General features: G+C 46.4%; 1 protein-coding gene across 2 annotated transcripts in view; it reads left to right on the top strand.

Moving 5' to 3' along the window:
• The first annotated feature begins 9,460 nt into the window (after positions 1–9,460).
• Positions 9,461–14,726, top strand: part of HOPX (HOP homeobox) — a 32,183-nt gene continuing 26,917 nt past the window's right edge. Inside the window, exon 1 of one of the 2 annotated variants that reach the window (XM_014479216.2) lies at positions 9,461–9,670. The gene's annotated coding sequence lies outside the window, so the exon portion shown is untranslated. Of the gene's footprint in view, positions 9,671–14,137; positions 14,163–14,726 lie in introns of those variants that run through there. The other variant, XM_070372457.1, reaches the window with a different exon arrangement.

Raw genomic sequence — 14,726 nt, 5'->3', positions numbered from 1 at the left:
TGCAGCTCAGGAGACCGGGGTTTGATCGTCAGGTTGGGAAGACAACCTGGAGAAAGGAAAGGCGACCCACTGCAGTATTTCAGCCTGGAGAATCCCATGGACAGAGGAGCCTGGCGGGCTACCATCCATGGGGTCACAGAGTCAGACACGACTGACTGAGTGACTAACACTTGCCTTGGACACAAGCTAGTTAGTTATTATTGTCCCAGAGTCTTGCATGCTGAATTTTCCAACTTTTGAAGACTTCTATTTTCAGTTAGACCCTGGCACTAATTGCAATGATTCTTATTTCATTTGCAGTCAGGGTGAGAGGGCGGGGGTGGTGATGATGTTTGAACTTTAAATAATCTCCTGGTCTTGGGGATCTTCCTAAAAAGGGCCTCCTCCTGTCATTAGCACTGACAGAACTCTGCTCCATTAATGAAGGACCATTTTCCCCAGTCATTTCCTTCCTTTCAGAGAAAGCCTGGATCCCTTTGACACCTTCATGTTCCAAATACTCCCTATCAGCCTGTGGCTTGTTTTCTATAATAGCGTCTTTGATTAAGGCCTTCTTCTATCAGGGCATTTGAATACACAATCCCCACCCCCCACCCCCACCACCCCGCCTCTCTTTTGTCATCCAAGTTCTTGCTTGATGCTTCTGGTCTCCAAGACAGCCCTCAGCCACTGCCAGGGATTAAGATGCCTCTGAAATCCACCCTTGTGCTGCAAATGCCTTGCAAAGAGTCTTTTGAAAACACTGACTTCTTTTCCTTTTTCATCCCTGAAACAGTAGTTACCAGGAGATATTCGGAACATGGCTATTAGGTAAGACACTGCAGACAATAGCTAAGGGGCAGCAAAGAAATTGAAAAGGCTTCATAATCCTTTACTTGTGCCTCCCAAGTGGTAGCTGCTAAAAGCGACTTCTGCAAACAGGCATCTACTTCTGCCATTTACACTAAATCAGATGATCATAGAGCTGGGAGAGCCCTTAATCTGCCCTTTCGCATTAGCCAGGCCCTGCAAGACTTTCTGTAGACTGTTCCAGGATCTTCAAGTGCTGTCCTCACGCCTACACCTGGAAAAGGAAAAACGCCTGGGGAGATGAGACATCCACTTCTTCTGGGACCAGAGGAAGAAAGATATAATTTTTCTCACCCAATCCTCTTTTCTTCCTGAACAATCTCTGGGTGGATATCAACCCCAGCCCTCAAATACCATATAAGATTGTTACCATTATCCTCATTTCACATATGGAGAAACAAATGTTCAAAGAGGTTAAATTACCAGCTTCCCTGGTGGCTCAGGCGGTAAAGAATCAGCATGCAATGGGGCAGACCCAGGTTCGATCCTTGGGTTGGGAAGATCTCCTGAAGAAGGGAATGGCAACCCACTCCAGTATTCTTGCCTCCTGTAGACAGAGGAGCCTGGCAGGCTAGAGTCCATGGGGTCTCAGAGAGTCAGACACAACTGAGCGGACTAACATTTTGACACTTTCGATGAAGTGAAAGAACTAGGGACAAGTGACCACACCAGACTGCACAGGACTAGAGGGTTTTCTGGGACAAGGGACTTTGAGAGCTAAAACCAGGACAATGCTGGGAAAGGCAGGAAGATTGTTTGCCCAAAGGTTGAACCAGGTCTCTAGAGCCTTTCCCCTGAACCCTGAATCATCCTCAGCCTGACCTCTGACCTTGGAACAGTTTGGACACGATGCAAAATGCAGAGTTCATTTCCCTTTGAGTCAGAGAACAAAGGGCCATCAGATTTGGGAGATCAGCTCGGTACAGCCAGTTGCAGGCTCCTCAGAACCACCGGGATGATGAGTCCGGGAGCTCCCTCTGCAGAGAGGTGAACGCCAGACACAAGAGCATGCACCAGCACTTATGCAATTCCCCACATCATGAGACATTTACAGGAGACCTCAAATCACTGCCCACTGCACTGCCAGGGCCTCATTACAGAAACCTCAGAGAAGGCCACGGAGGAGTCAGGCTTTTGCTGAAACGCACAGAGCAGGATTGAGCTGAATTAGTTTACAAAATCAGACCACAGCATACTTTTTTCAGGGATGATCTACAGTCCCTTCCCTCTTTTCTCCCCGCACCGCCCTCACCCCCAGGCTTTCTCTTTCAAGATGTCTCCCTGGATGACAGCAGACTAAACAATGATCGACTAAACACGTGGTGGAAGTGTCGCTGGAGCCCAGTCCTGAGTGGGTGGTCCCCCTACACACACACACACACACACACACACACACACTGTGTCAGGTGTTACCCTCTCATTGCTGGATCCTAGGAGGGTAGGGGGTCCCAGGTTATTGAGGGGGAGGACCAGGGAGTGGATACTTACCAATGATAAGGGAGTGGCGGGTTTCAATGTTATAACAAGTGGTAAAGCTGGGCCTGGGTATTGAGTCTCCTCTCAGCCCTAAGTGGGGGAGCCATCCTTCTACTCTAGCTGCTGAGGGTCCCTCCTCTCCACCCACCCACACCTGACTCTGTCTTCTTGGAGGACAGAAGATTAAGATAGAAAGGGCTTCGAAGAGATCATTTAGTTGGACTCCCTCCTCACACAGGGCTGAGGCAGGGGAGGAGCTGAGAGCTGGCAACACGGCCAGCCCCGGAGTCCATGGGCGCCTCTGGGGTGGAGAGGAGGAGGCAGGAGGAAGAAGGTCTGTAGCTTCTGATCAAAACTCTCCTCTCCCTTCTGCTGATCTGTAATTTTAGCCTGAATTATTTTCAACCCTTTTTCCTCCACTATATAAAACATGCAAATCTCTCTGTTTTGTTTTGTCTTAAAACATCATATTTTTGTTAGCTCTGTCCTTTCTTCTTCCTCTCTGTTCCCAACTCAAATCATTCACGGAAGTCAAGTGTCTTAAATAGATGGAGCTCAGAGCTGGGGGGGACCGGGGGGAGGAGGAGGGGCCACTCTTCCTCTCCTTCTTGGGGCTCTGCAAGTTGCTGTTAGAAGAGGCTGCAGCATGGGCTCTGGGGTGCGTGGACTTCAGTAGTTGTGGCACATCGGCTCAATAGCTGTGGCTCATGGGCTCACCGCAACTAGAGAAAAGGCCCAGCAGCAACCAAGACCCAGCACAACCATCAATAAATAAATAGACTTATTTATTTAAAAAAAGAGAAATGGCTGTAAAGATCATCCCATGCAGTGGTCAGGAATGTGGACTATGCCTGGGTTGGACACCCAGTCAAGCAAGTTTTTACCTAAGGGTTTTGTTTTTCTTTACTCCAGTCTCCACCGCCTGTTTTCTAAAAGCACAGGGCCCATCCCTGAAATTTCAGTAGTGGGTGTGGGGACTCTTTCCTCACCCCATGTGTTAGGGGATTACGAGCAGGCTGAGGTGGCCCCAAACCTGCAACATCTTCCCATTATTCATGAACCAGGAAGCCTCTCCAGTGAGGCTCCACCCTGAGAAAGTCACCATGCTGCTTCTCTTGCAGCTCATGTCAGAGATGGTAGGTCCTCATGTTGAGGGAGGCAGGGGTGAAGCAAGGCATCTGGGCTGAAGAGATGCCCCCCTCCATCCTCATTCCACAGACAGGGTGATGTTCCTCATTACCAAGGGCCTTTTCCTCCTCTGATCATTAGCTGAATGGAACTTCAAAGGAAAACAAGGCCCCTTCCCTCCCCATTCATTAGACTCTGGATGAAACTAAATGGAATGAGAAGAAAAGGCAGCACGGGCCATACCAGATGGAACAGCCTTACCCAGGCCACTTTGTTAAGGGGTGCTGCTTACAGGCGGCAGCATTCTCACCCCCAGTCATCCGCTGACTCAGAACTCTGTACGGACAACAGATGGATTAGGTAAGATGATGGATTCCACACTGACAATGGAATACCTATGGTTCACTGAGAAAATGACCTAATCACTACTAGGTATACAACAAACTACAACGAATAGAGTGTGATTATGTTGTAACTGCCAGCCCCACTTCACCAGGGAAACTGTGACACCCACTGATGGGAGCAGCCAAGCGAGACACCTCCTACCCAGGCCAACTGGCATCCTTTTCTGGATCCAGGTTCTCTGTCGTCTGCAGATCCTTTTCTGCCTCCCACGATGTTCTGTTCTGCACCCCAGACAGGCTGGACCAGGAAGGGCATGCAGGAGTCAGAACTTCCACATCATCTATAGAGAATTCTCAGTCTCTCTGTCTACAAGTTCATACCTTGAGGGCAGAACTTCCAGCAAGTATGCTTCTGTATTTTAGTTACCTCCTCTTCCCCATCTGCTTCTGTACAAGTCAGATATTGGCCTTTGGGAAGTTTGTATCCTTCACAGTGAATTTTCTTAAACGCTTTTGATAGTTTCCTGACTCCCAGGGAATAACTTCTCTCTCTGCACTATTGCTCAGTTGCATGTGCTCCCCATTCATACAGGGATGCACCCAGTGACGTCTAGCTTTGGACAGGAAGACAATGGCTATTCAGACATCACTGTCTTCTATGCGACTCTACCAAACATCTTTGTTTGTTGTAGTACTTGGGGGTTTTAGGCTCAAATACTTTATGCCCACCATGTGTGGGTTCCACAAAGAAGACCAAGGAAAATCTGGGGTCCTGTTTTAAGTATTAGCAGTAGCTACTAATTGTTGATTATATACCATGTTCTAGGCACTATGCTGTAATTTACCTGTATTATATCTGGTCTTTATGGCGAACCTGTGAGATAAGCATCATTATTCCCATTTTACAGCTGAGGAAACTAAGTCTGAGAGAAGTTACACAACTTTCTGTGGGTCACATGGATGGAAAGTGGCAGAGATGGGGCTTAAATCCAAGTCTGTATGATTCAGGAGCCCATACTCTTTCCTTTCTACCATTTTTCCAGTAGCTCGGCAAAAACACCTTTTTTTTTTTTTTTTTAACCAATTCCTGGACATTGCTCCTTCCTTGTAAAGCATAACAACTAGCTCACTTCATCCTTTATCCTAATTCTCTCTCTTTTGTTTTTTCTTCTGCTAAGACAGCAAAAGAGATGATTTATTGTACATGTTATATTCAGCCACAACGGGGAAGAGAACTAGCCCAGAATGTCATAGGTCCAGGGCAAAGGAGCAAAAGGGACAGCTTCCATGTGAACAAGGTGAGTCTCCCAGAGGTGGGTGAGGGGATCAGAACGGCCATAGACATTCCAGATCCACTGACTGGTGGTCGAGGGGATCAGAACGGCCATAGACATTCCAGATCCACTGAGACAAGTTCTAGATAGTAGGCAATTCAGCAACTCGTGCCAGCGCCCCTGGCCTCTGGCTTCTCTTGTTTCTGCTTTGGTGGCTTCCATGGTGTACAAGTTTACTTGGACCTCTGCCTCATCTTTCTCCTTTTGCGCTTTAGCCTGCACTTTCACTTCTTTCCTCCACTCTGTTCTGCTGTTTCTCAGAAGATGGCACTGAGGCTGAGAGCCATCCTAATTCTCTTGATGGTGACAACAGATAATTCCAGAAGCTCACCGCAGGGAAGAGGTCTAGAACAGCAAAGCAAGGGAAAGTAATTACCCATCTGCAGGTGTTAATTTGAAGTGTGTTAACCACCAGGAGAAAAAAAAACACACGTGCGAATTACTGTATCAACCATATATTTCTAATTCACACATCCCAGGCAAAAGCTGAAGCTCTCAGGCAGAGGCAGATGCCAACATGTGGGATTATGTTGTTCACCAAAAAATAATAAACAAGAGGAGGAACAGGAAACTGAGCCTTAAACCCCCATACCTTGTTTTGCAATCCTTTCTATAATTAGTTGCATTATTGGACTTGATGTTTCTAAGAAGTCAACAGCTCTATCAGCCCCATTTGATATAGGAGAAGATGAGAGGCTAACAGATTGCATGCTATTCCTTGGATATGCAGAAAATCAGTGGTCATATAAAGACCTAGGATCTAAATCTATAGAAAAAAAAACCACTGTGGTCAGCTACTTCCCTTAATTATGGGTTGATGAAATCGTTTTAATTCTGCTGAGAGCGAAAGCAAGATTTTCTCATTTAAAACAGGTGCATGCATGCATGCTAAGTTGCTTCAGTTCAGTTCAGTTCAGTTCAGCCGCTCAGTCATGTCCGACTCTTTAAGACCCCATGAATCGCAGCACGCCAGGCCTCCCTGTTCATCACCAACTCCCGGAGTTCACTGAGACTCACATCCATCGAGTCAGTGATGCCATCCAGCCATCTCATTCTCTGTCGTCCCCTTCTCCTCCTGCCCCCAATCCCTCCCAGCAACAGAGTCTTTTCCAATGAGTTAACTCTTCGCATGAGGTGGCCAAAGTACTGGAGTTTCAGCTTTAGCATCATTCCTTCCAAAGAAATCCCAGGGCTGATCTCCTTCAGAATGGACTGGTTGGATCTCCTTGCAGTCCAAGGGACTCTCAAGAGTCTTCTCCAACAACACAGTTCAAAAGTTCAATTCAATTCAAAACTTCACAGTTCAATTCTTCGGCGCTCAGCCTTCTTCACAGTCTGACTCTCACATCCATACATGACCACAGGAAAAACCATAGCCTTGACTAGATGGACCTTTGTTGGCAAAGTAATGTCTCTGCTTTTGAATATGCTATCTAGGTTGGTCATAACTTTCCTTCCAAGGAGTAAGCGTCTTCTAATTTCATGGCTGCAGTCACCAGTTGTGTCTAACTCTTTGCAACCCTATGGACTGTAGCCCAACAGGCTCCTCTGTCCGTGGGGATTCTCCAGGCAAGAATACTGAAGTGGGTTGCCATGCCCTCCTCCAGGGGATCTTTCTGACCAGGAATGGAACCTGCATCTCTTATGTCTCCTGCATTGGCAGGCAGGTTCTTTACCACTAGCACCACCTGCGAAGCCCCCACTTAAAACACACCCACGCAAATTGAAAATCCAATTTTTGAGTCCTGGATGGTTCCTAAACACTAAAGCCGTTGAGGCTGTCATACTTCAAAGGACCTCAGATAGACAGAACTGTTGGTAGCACTTCTGTACCACCTCTCTGTTCACTGGACCCTGATTTTGTTCAGATAACAGGGAAACTTGTCTGAGGAATATGGAACCTTTCCTCCGGGTTCATGAGATAAATTTTGATCAGTGTGATTCATTTCCTCCCTGCAGATGATGGATTTAGCCAATGTGGTATTCATGTGATCCACTTCTCAGCAAGAAGACATAACTGGAAATTTGCTGATGGTTTCTGGATAGATTTTTCTCTCTGACAAAGAGAGATACTAAGGAGAAAGCCCACATCACCTCCTACCTGTCTTGTTGTTGTTTAGTTGCTAAGTCGTATCAGACTCGCTGCAACCCCATGGATTGCAGCACGCCAGGCTTCCCTGTCCTTCAGATCTTCCAGAGTTTGCTCAAACTCATGTCCGTTGAGTTGGCGATACCATCCAACCATCTCGTCTTCTGTCATCCCCTTCTCCTCCTGCCTTCTATCTTTCCCAGCATCAGGGTCTTTTCCAGTGAGGCAGCTCTTCACATCAGGTGGCTTCAGCTTCATCTAAGGATGAAATGTGCCAAACTACTGCAGCAACCTGGCCACCATGAGAGGTGGTAACACTGCCACTCTGAAGGCTACAGAATGAAAAATAGAAAAAGTCTGGGTCTTGAGGACCTCATTGCACCACTGGACAAACTGAAACCACATACCTGCAGAGTTCTTAATTGATGTAAAACTGCTCTATGGTTTCAGCCACTTTTAGTTTCATCCCCATGATACACTGGATAACGAGAAATAGCTTGTAACCAGTGCATTTATACAAGAGCGAAAAAAATGCGTCTGGAGCAAGATAAGACTCTGCTGATGTCAGACTCTATCTCTTGGGATGCACAGCCTTCAGAGGAATTTAGAAACTGAACAAGTAGCATATATTTATTGAGCAAGCACCTGCTTTGTTCCGTACACTGTGCTGGGTGCTGGGTTTACAGGACTGGACAAGTAGGCAAGGTCATTAAGTCAAGGAAATCACATTCTGGGAGACTAATGATAAACAAGTAAACAAATAAGAATAGGTGAAAACATTCTTAGGCAACTTTCAAAATATTGCTTCAAATCAATCCTGAGTATCATCAGACACTGGAACCAGAGGTAGGGATTCAAATTCTACCTCTACCACTTGCTGTGACCTTGGGAAAGTCATTTAATTTTTTCTGAGTATCAGTTCCCTTATCTGTGAAATGATGATATTAAAAAAACTAACTCATAGAATTGTGAGGATTAAATAAGCAAGCAAACTCTCTATAAACCATTTTGCCCAGGTGCTGGCGCGTAGTCAGTTTCTCTAGATCCTAGATGATGACGATGATCATATTCATTGTCACAAGAATTTGTGCCAGGCACTGTGGGTGTCAAAAGATGAACAAGACATAGACCCTGTATTCAAGAAGCCTGGGAGGCGAGAATCCAGATTTGGCCACAGAACAGTCAGAAGTTAGGCAATGAATTAGGAGAAACAAAAGAATTCCTCTGGTAACCAGGGATGGGGTGGGCTAGGCTCCCTGTCTCCGCTTTTCTCCCACACATGTTTTATGACCATTATCCCCTTTTCCAAGAGAGAAAGAAATATTCTGAATGATTGCTGCTCTTCTTTCACCTATAGCCGCTGTTCCCAAGAGAATCAAGTGGGCCTTTTCTTTCTCCAGTGAAGTGAAAAATATAGGTTGTGTTTATCTGGATGGTACTTACCAGTATGGGCTACGTACCAGCAAATATACACAGATGCTCTCATAAATGATCTCACCAAACCCTGTCTCCCTTCATCCTCTTAAAATCAAACCCACTTAATGTGTTTAGTGTCATGCAGTTGACTATTAACTCCTGTATCTAGCTGTCAAATCCAGATAAACACTGACTACCTGGGTCCCCACACCCACACACATACCCTCACCCTTAGGAAGCTTTCCTCTGATGGCCACACAAATCACTGAACATGCACCCTGAGAGTGCATCTTCCCACAGCCTTGCTCACCCACTGGTTATTTATTTGAGCTCTCATGGGGAATCCTGCAACTCTCAGCTAGGAATTTCATTAACAAAGGGAGAGGAGGGACAACTGGGAGGACAGTCTAGATGCAGAGGGAAAGAAATTAAAATCTCTTTCAAAGGAGACCTCACATTGTATCATCCTAGCCTGATCCTCCCTTATAACTTATTTGTACATTCTGTGCCTGAAGAAAAAAAAAAAAAAACAACTTTTCATTGATTGGGCTATTGCCCAGGCTTTTAGTTTGTCATCCTGTCCACGGAGCTGCAAAATCAACCTCAAGCCTATGCTTTGAAATGAGGCAACATTTAACTGGAAGTCCATTCAAAATAAGGAGCTCAGGCCAAGGGTCCAGGGTCCTGCATTTCTTCCTTTTTCTCTCAGCTGCACCTCTCTCATCCGATCTTGGTGAAGAGTTCTCCTTTGCCAAGAAAGAGATCAGGGATAAGAAGGCAGTGCCGAGAAAGTTCCACGAGACTCTCAGAAGTCACCGCCTGAATACCAAACCTGAATTACCAGGAGAGATGGAACGCTCGGCTGTTCTCCTCCTGCCCACGCTGCAGGTTTTTCAGGTCCCTGCTTGAGCGTGCACTCACAGGCGTAAATAAACGTGCTATCCACAGCCTGCGTCAGCCAACCCAGCTATTTAAGCAGGCTGGCATCAGCTAACTCAGCATCCAAATCCAGCGCTTGCCTTTGCCGCTTCCACGTAAGTAACTTTCAGAGGTTTGCCTTTCAGGCAGAGGAATGAACTTGTGTAGAGACTGGACTGAAATGCTGTTGTGACCCTGTTTGCTATTCTGATAGGAAAAGGTAGAGACAAAAGGGAGAATTAAAGAGCCGGCCCCAAGCAGGGAGCCAGAGAACGATGAGGGGTGTGAGGCATCAGACGTTGGCAACCCTGCCTGGGGGTGGAGGGGCATTTGGAGCCAGGGGGAGTCTGTGTTGACCTTTTGACTAGCAGGTGAGATGTTTTTTATATCTCTCCTATCTCTGAAAGACACAGTGAAAGCAGCGCTTGTAGGACTGTGCTCAGCGCATATGAATTTCTATCCTTTAGAAGTCAATATTGCTATTCTACACCTTAGTCTAAAATCAGATATAGTATTGTTTAAAAATATTTTTTGACCCAAAAGGAGTCAAAATTTCCAAAAGGGAAGGTGTCTCTGGGTTGATTAGAGGTGGCTCCGCTGAGAGTCTGCAATGCTATTTGTTGTTACTTCTGGTTCTCATAATCCTTATCAGTTATAACAATGAAAACATTGACCTTGTTTAAGATGAAAATAAACATGCTCTGGGGCTTTGCAGAAATGTAACTTTGTGATATTTGAGCACCAGGTATCTAGGCAGATTGTTAAGTAAAGTGAAATAAGAATTAAAAGGCACAACATACCACAAAGCTTAGGTGAGAAGATCTTAGACGAGGAATGCAAAAAAATTCCCATGAGGTAGCATTGACAGTCAACAGGGCCCTGGAGTGTATTTAGTTCAGTAGGATTAAGAATAACCAGAGTCCAGAAAACAAAATACAGGTACTTGGGATTAAGGAAGGAAAAAGTAGGGGGAGCAGATAGTAGGGGGTATATAATTAGACATCATATTCATAAGTGCATAGGACTAGAATAAGGAATGAAACATGATGTGACTTCCATGTGTGTGTGTTAGTAGCTCAGTTGTGTCCAACTCTGTGCGACCCCATGGACTGTAGCCCACCAGACTCCTCTGTCTATGGAATTCTCCAGGCAAGAATACTGTAGTGGGTTGCCATTCTCTTCTCCAGGGGATCTTCCCAACCCAGGGATCAAACCTGGAATTCCATAGTTCCTCCTTTTGGATCAAGAGTCTGGTGATGAAGAATCTGGGGAAATCCAAGAGCTTTTTCCATGTAGTTCCCCTGCCCTCTGCCCCCAGTACTCATCTGGACGCCCATTTTCTGGATCCCTAGCAGTCTATGCGGAGAAGGCAATGGCACCCCACTCCAGTACTCTTGCCTGGAAAATCCATGGACAGAGGAGCCTGGTAGGCTGCAGTCCATGGGGTTGCTGTGGGTCGGACACGACTGAGCGACTTCACTTTCACTTTTCACTTTCCTGCATTGGAGAAGGAAATGGCAACCCACTCCAGTGTTCTTGCCTGGAGAATCCCAGGGACGGGGAAGCCTGGTGGGCTGCCGTCTCTGGGGTCGCACAGAGTTGGACACGACTGAAGTGACTTAGCAGCAGCAGCAGCAGTCCATGACCCTAAATAAAGACTCAGATTTAAGAAAGTGCATAATTTTTTAACTGAGCTGAAGCTGCTGACTAGGAACCTACAGAGAGGTAGTGGGGAGTCAAGACCCTTAACACAGCAGGCACTTCTTGCCACCAAACCGAAGCTCAGCTGTAAGGTCATAAAGGTCTGATTTCCATCGAGCAAATAATGATTAAGGGGCTTCTCTGAGCAAAGGTTAGTTGGGGGCCAAGAGGAAGAGAAAAGAAATATAAGGTGGCTTCTATTCTTAAAGAGTTTGAAATCTCAAATACAAGGATATAAGAAGCCAGCAAAAAATTAGTACAGACTGCATTGCACAAAATGATAAAATATGCAAACTACTCTATAGGAACAGCAAGCAGCTCAGTGGTTACCTGAGACAGGGGAGCTGGAAAGACAGTTACGCAGATTAGGAGGGTTTGGGGGTGATGGGTGTGTTCACTATCATGATTAGGCAACCATTTCTCACTTGTGAAAACTGATCAGATCACACACTTTAAACGTGCAGTGTTAGAAGCCAGTTATACTCAACAAGGAATAATTTAACAATTCACCTTTTTTTAGATAACTAAAAGCATTTCTAATAATCTGCCAATGCAACATAATGAAAATGAGAAACGAGTATTTTGGGGGAAAATTAACTCAGTAAATAAAGTGAAGGCCCAAACCATCAAGACTGTGGACTTTTATAGAACTGGAAGGGTCCCAGAGATCATCTCAGGCAGGCCCAAACCATCAAGATTGTGGACTTTTATAGAACTGAAAGGGTCCCAGAGATCATCTCAGGCGGTGGTTGTGCACCTCGAGAAAAATACCTGGGATTGAGCCCCGCCCCCACCTGTTAAATCAGAACCCAGGAATGGGTGGTTCCAGTAATACTGTTTAAAGCTCTGCAGGTGATTCTAATGTGCAGCTGGGGATGGGAACCAGTGAAACCCAAACCACTCATGAGACACATGGACAGGGCAGGGCCTGCCCTCGGCCACATGAACCCCCAGCCCCTTGACCATCGTGTGCCAGGGACCCAATTGGATAGTGATAGGACCTCAGAGGATGAAGGACCCCCAAGACCACTGCTTCTGGGTCCTCAGCACCACACTTCCAACTCTAGCTAGGGAAGGATATCTGGCGTATTTCCAGCAAATTCTTGGAACCCAGACACGTTCCTGGTGCCAGGCATGACGAATTAGTCAGAGCCTCAAAGGTGCATTATTTAAGGATTGTGCTAACGTGTGAGAAGGGATGTTTCAAAACTAAAGCTTCCTTTTGTTTCCTACATAATATCTAATCTAAGCCAGGGGATTATAATTATTGAAAAGAATCAGGGCAGATGCATCAGGCGCTCTGCTCTGGGGGACAGCCAAGTCGGTCTTTCAGGAGCTAGCCCGGGTTCTCAGCATTGGGATGAGTCTATTTGGCACCACGGGTCTTTTCATCATGATTCCCAGGGCAGCTGGGGCAGAAACATGAGCGGAGTGGAGTTTGTGGTTTCTGTTCTTCCTATGGGGCCCTCACCTTGGCACCTGTGTCCATGCAGGGGCAGGTGTGGGTCTGCCTTTGGGGCCGCAGAGCCTCACCTGCTCTGCCGGGGCCACCTGCCATGTTTCAGGTGGTTTCTTCCATTTCTCCTCCAAGTCCAACAATTTCTAGGGTCTCATCCCTTAGGGCTTTGCTTACCCAGTTCTGGAAAACTAATTAAAGTAATAATGTTAATAGACAATGATTGTTTAATGAGTTATGTCCCTCCCTGGTATATTACATAGGTTTCAACAAGATAACACATCTGGGAGTTCTTTGAATATAGTTACCATTGGGAGGGAGTAATCAGCAGAATCAAAGTTTTAGGCAAAATGTGCTGTGCAGGAGACCTGGGTTCAATCCCTGGGTTAGGAAGATCCCTTGGAGAAGGGAATGGCAACCCACTCCAGTATTCTTGCCTGGGAAATCCCATGGACAGAGGAGCCTGCCGGGCTATAGTCCATGGGGTTGCAAAAGAGTTGGACATAACTTGGCGACTAAACCATCACCATCACCATATCCCTATTACTCAGAATCCCAGGCAACTTACTGGGGGAAATTATACCAAAATTGGGAGTTTTCAATAGAAGTCCTGCAGTCACTTCCCATATGGACCTTCCTACACATTGTGGGCCCTAAGAGATTTCTTTTTATGAATGAGTCTATTCTTTGTTAAATGCATTCATCCTCCTCAGAGATGGCTGCCTTTCATTTATCTTTCTGAGAAATGGAAAGTCACCATCAGGTCACTACAGTAGGGATTGCTGCTGCTGCTGCTAAGTCGCTTCAGTCATGTCTGACTCTGTGCGACCCCATAGACGGCAGCCCGCCAGGCTCCCCCGTCCCTGGGATTCTTCAGGCAAGAACACTGGAGTAGGTTGCCATTTCCTTCTCCAATGCATGAAAGTGAAAAGTGAAAGTGAAGTCACTCAGTCGTGTCCAACTCCTAGCGACCCCATGGACTGCAGCCCACCAGGCTCCTCCGTCCGTGGGATTTTCCAGGCAAGAGTACTGGAGTGGGGTGCCATTGCCTTCCCCCACAGTAGGGATTAAGACGTCAATAAATTCTGCTTCCAGGGCTCTATAAATATTACCTGCTTCCTTCTCAGGGCAGAAGGCTGGCACTGGCAGAGCAACTTGCCCAGGCTTAGTGACAAGGGGCCTCCTCCCTTGGGGACCCAGTCCTGCAGCCTGGGGCAAGGTGTCCCCTTAGTTCCTGTGACTCTGACAGACTTTCTTGCATTTGGAAAGCTCAGATTGCTGCAGCTCTCGTTGGCAAGTGGTAGCTATACTAGGGTAGGGCCAGCCTCTGAAGAGGGGTGTGATCAGGGTGTTCTGAACCTCTCTCCGGGGAAGCAGAGTCTGCCAGATACAGGAGCTACACGGCACAGAGTCCTGACTGGTGAGAACAGCCGTGAGCGAGGAGGGGAAAGGTGAGCATCGTCCTGGGCCCCTGGAGACCAGGAGACAGCAGACCCAAGCTCTGGGGTAAAGGATTAGACTGTTGCCACCAGGGTAGCACCCTCAAATTTGCTTTAATGCTGCAGATGAAGCCAAATGTTTCTTCTTCTTACCATTCAGTTTCACCAAAAAAAAAATTTTTTTTTAAAATAAGTGACAGGTTTGCACCACTGATGAAATAGGGTTGTAAAACAGTGACAGAATTTCTACCTTCTTGGTATGACATGTCTGAATATTTTCCCTTCATCTTTGTTTCTAAATTCTCTCTGTGTGGAATGGCTTACTTTTCTTGGATATACATATATATTTTAAGGCTGTGTCATGATCTGTCACCCACATCAGTTTTTGGATTTTGTTGATGGTTTCCTCCAAATTGAAAAAGCCAGGTGAACAGGGCTATGCAATGATGAATTGTTAGAGGGGTGGCCTGTGGCCTGGAGTGATTTATGAAGTACTAACCTGTGTTCTTGCCTGGAGAATCCCAGGGATGGGGGAGCCTGGTGGGCTGCTGTCTATGGGTCACACAGAGTCGGACA

Source organism: Bos mutus, chromosome 6 (genome assembly GCF_027580195.1).
Source record: "Bos mutus isolate GX-2022 chromosome 6, NWIPB_WYAK_1.1, whole genome shotgun sequence".
Taxonomy (NCBI): domain Eukaryota; kingdom Metazoa; phylum Chordata; class Mammalia; order Artiodactyla; family Bovidae; genus Bos; species Bos mutus.
The sequence above is the reverse complement of the archived record's forward strand: the minus strand, read 5'-3'. Positions and strand labels throughout refer to the sequence as shown.